Here is a 4,703-nt window from a genome sequence, read left to right as displayed (position 1 = left end):
CAGGAAAATCCTATGTCACATATGCTCCTTAAAATATTGCATCTGGAGATACTTTTTACACATATAGCAGTATATATTCACTGGAAAAATAACAGATTTCATGAAATTTTCATTCAGTATATAATACCTATGATGATGCTCAACATATTACTCTTTACTTTCTCTCAATACATCCTTCTAATAGTTCGCGTTCTTTCTCCAAACTCCCTTCCTAATGTAAGACAAATAATCGGAGATCATATTAAGTGAAATCTGTGTTTTTTATAAATCATTATGCTGACTCTTCTATGTCTGTAAGCATCTGTTATATGCTCACATATACTACAGCTCAAAATATTCTAAGTAGATAATTCTCTAATAATTTATTATAGAATATACTGTCTTATTCAATCACTTACAGCTCTCACTATGCCCATTCCTCTCCTCAACCAAAATAATGTTTCCTGTGTTACCTTGGGTCTGGGTTGTTAATATAAATAATTTTAGGCTGTCTTGGTTCTAGAAAATTGTTCCTCTTCCTCCAGTCCTGGCACTAGTATTGCTGGGCATATTATTTTAGAATGGCTGTCACTTGGCACTTAGGATGTTGTATTAGTACCCAATTAAATATTTAAATTGACCCTGGTGGCAGGAGTATATTCCTCACTGTAAGTGCCTGTTTTCTGGGTTCCTGAATGACAGACACACACTCTCACTATTTATATTTAAATATGCCTAAAACAGCTCAATGGTTGGTCCACTTCCTATCTTCCATGTGGCTAATCCACTTCCCACTAGTATTCCTGAGTTATTACTTACTAAATTCTATATTCATCTTTGTTGCCCTAAACCAGTCAGGCAGCCCTCTTGGGGCTGCTCTCCCCTGGCTCCTACATGGGGGCTATGCTCTCTGTTCCACACTTTCTCAAGTGTGGCATCCTCCTCCTCCTCCTCCTCCTCCTCCTCCTCCTCCTCCTCCTCCTCCTCCTCCTCCTCCTCCTCCCTCTTCCTTCTTCTTTCCTCCTTCTTCCAGAATGGCAGATCTCTTTCTTCTCTCCCTGAGTCCCTCACCTCAGTGTACTAAAATTGCTGCCTCCGTCCACCCTGCCAAGCCACTGGCTGCCAGCAACTTTATTTACCAATCAGAACCAACAGGGGACAGTCCCTTAGTGTCCCTTGCAGATTCTCCTGCAAACAATTTTGGGGACACAAATTAACATAATACAAGAAGCCAAAGAATGTATTCGCTTGGACTCTCTAAGTTTGAAAGTTTACCTTGAGAAATCAGGTGTTCCAGCTCTGCCATTTTCCTCTAATTAGGGGAGTTCATTTTTCTATTAATGAGTTTTCTTTATTTGGAACTTGCAGTTTTTCTCTTAGATCTGTCAATACTTTACTTTTGTATATACAGTGTTTTAACTGTAAGATGCGTGGAAATTGTTTATTCTGCTCTTGTCTTTTTGGTGTTATGTGTGCTTCTTGTAATATATGGGTGTTATTGAACTAGTTTCTTCTATGATTTATTTTATTGAAAATCTTGTGTTTGCCATTGATGTGAGATTATTTACCCTCACCTGTGCCTACAACTTGAAGTTTTCACATATTTCAAAGTTCATCACATACACAGTACTTTCTAGACATGCTATCTTTCAACTCAAACTACATTCCAGCACCAACATCCTAGTTTCTCCTGATAGTACATTGTCTCATTCCCAAGTGCTCAGTAAGAATGATTACTTTTTCTAAGAGTATTTGGAGGAGATGACATTTTGTTAGTGGTATCAAAAGAGCTGTTAATTTTTAGGTGAGACCCCTGGAGATAACGTTCACGCAACTGTGGAGGGGACCATGAATGTTTTAGAAGCAGGAAGGCTACCATGGGGAATCCAAAATGGCTTTTACTTCTTTTAAGTGGGATATTATTGTTGAAACTTTTGTTTTGCTCACAATGACTGGAATCAGTTAATCCAAATAGACAGATATTGCCTACAGAGAATAGTTCCTGCATAGGAAACCCAGAGCTCAGCTGTTCCTACTCTACTGTCTTCCTGGAATTAGAGAAGTTCACTTTTCCATTTGATGGTACTACTTCCTAACAACTTCAAGGACAGAAATGCCTTCCCCAAATGACATGATAACTATGGGTCTAGAGGGAGAAGAACTGACATTTCATCCTTATAACTACTTCTTAGGGCCTCATTCTACAAGGATGTGTGTCGAAGGCCCAGCTGGGTGAGTGTTTCCTTTTCCCACCATTATAGTGAGAGCTGTAAGTAAACAGTAGAAGGCAGCAGGATTTTCTGTAATAAGTAGAGAATCCTCTGCCTACAATGATACTTCTGAGCCACTCTGTATAACCAGCATTCGACAGATGCTTGTAGACATAGAAGTATTTGTGTAATGATTAATAGAAGAACATAGATTTCTCTTAATATGATCTCTTGTTATAGAGATGACACTAGAAGAGGACTATTCATAAGAGGAGCAGGGTCTAACAGAAAGACTGAGAAAGAAAAGGTTAATAGGATGAAGGCATTCAATGGGTATTATATATTCAAGGAATATATAATGCAAGTAATCATTTTACAATGAATGTACATTCATATACATGTAAAAAGTTGTTCCAGATGCAATATTTAGGAAGCATGTTTGACATAGAATAGACTGTAATATTCTGGTCAGGGTCACCTGTGCAAAACTCAATTTCCAGAGAACTGTTCAAATATTTAATTTATTTAAGAGTGTCAAGTAATAGCTATGATTTAATAACTTAATAATAAGGGATCAGTGGTTATTTCTGTTGTCATTATCTATTTCATAAAGAATTCCATGGAACTAGTTTGGGTGACTAAGATCTTCATCTCCTGAGATTTCTTAAGACTTATTCTTGCCGCTGACACTGGACAGTACATCAGCCAACACCATGTATCTTGTCACCTGAAAGGCACATACTCATTTTGAGTTCTTTCTGAGCAGTCATACAGATTTTAGGTCATTACTCACTAAATATACTAAAACTTAAAGTGAAATTGACACTTGTCATCTGTTTTAATTGTATGTCCCTTAGATTACTATATCTCCACATCGCAGAAAGCAAAGATCATCATAAATTCACAAAACAAGACTATTCTAAAATCAAGTTCTGGGGTAATGGAAAGGTAAAGTAAATTTTCTTGGAAGAATATCAAGAAAACAGCTCTCAATCACTTTTGTTAATTCTGAGTCCATTGAACAGTTCTCCACCATTATGAATATTTCTTGACACACTTTGGACTTTAACACTTACAATTAATGTTATTTTAACTAATTGGAATCACCCCAGCATTGATTTTTTAAAAACAAAACAGAAGACTTGTCTAATTGCATACCTATTTTAGCTGCTATGTATCCATGGTAGCTATGGTCTTTCCTGGTCCACTCTCATATTCAGTGAACCCCAGAAAAAGAGATGCCACTTGATCAATTAGGAGATGTGTCATTTTTGGTATATGATAAACATTTACAAATCAATGGATATGAAAGATAGAAAAAACGTACCTTTGGGGTAAAAACACTTAAATTACTATTTTTGACTTGTTATCATTTGTATATTACTTGAATTACATGATATATTTTAATAAATTATAAATGTATAAGTAATAAATAATGCTATAAATACATGGTTTATGCATTTGCAATTTTAAGATTTTAAAAAGGTATTGTCCTTTCAATTTGGAATCCAATTTTACATTAGTATTATCTAGAACTTTTATTTATCTCAATTTATTTTTTGATTTTACATATTTGAGTGTTTTGCCTGCATGTATGTCTGTGTATCACTGTAATGCCATATCGTATAGGAAAAATGGATACTCCACAATGAAACAGATGATCATGAGACACCATGTCTTTTCTGGGAATCTAACCCAGGTGCATTGCAAGAGGTAAAACTGCTCTTAGTGGAGCTTCACAAAAACAGAACATATAAAAAACAAAAGAAACAAAGAAAAAAAAACCAGAATGCCAAAGGACAGCTACTGTAAATGTATGTTGAGCAACTTAATTACCTGGCTCTGAAAATTAAGATGAATCCATTAATTTATTAGGCTACTCTTTTTAGGAGCAAAAACAGTCATGTAAGTATAAACTGTTGGTTATATTCATGGAGATATGGGCTGCTCCCTTCTGCTAGCTGCTGCATTACTTACATTATGGTTATCATACAAGCAGGCATGTGTCTATGTATGTGGAATATTCAAGGGAACTTGAAAATATAATTGGGCACTCCTTCTCCCACAAGCTTTGAATTGGTGTAGTCATTTTCTACTTCTTTATCAAAAAGCTGATTTTAAAGGACTGAATTAAATCAATTCAATAATAAATTCATCCTGGTAACCAGGCCAAGTAACTTACATAAGCAACAAAGGTTGTTGAGTAGTACTGTGAAGAGTGTCTGGATGCTGGTGATGTTTGATTCCACTGAGAACTTGTTTTCTATTACATGAGAAGGAATCTCTTTAAACAAAATTTCTAAACAGAATCCCTTATGGTCATCTTCAGCAAGTTCTTGTTTGTTATGATTCAGGGAAAATAGGCATTGTCTTAGCATCCCATATTCTTTCTTTCTGGAGTCTCCCAGCTCCACATCTTTAGATGTGAATAAGTAGCCTGTAGTAACTGTAGAAACCAGGAAAGAATTGTGAGGGTAGGGAAGAGGGTGGGATAAATGGAGAGCAGAATAGCAG

The sequence above is a fragment of the Rattus rattus genome, chromosome 6, assembly GCF_011064425.1.
Source record: "Rattus rattus isolate New Zealand chromosome 6, Rrattus_CSIRO_v1, whole genome shotgun sequence".
NCBI lineage: Eukaryota > Metazoa > Chordata > Mammalia > Rodentia > Muridae > Rattus > Rattus rattus.
This window is presented reverse-complemented; position numbering follows the sequence as displayed.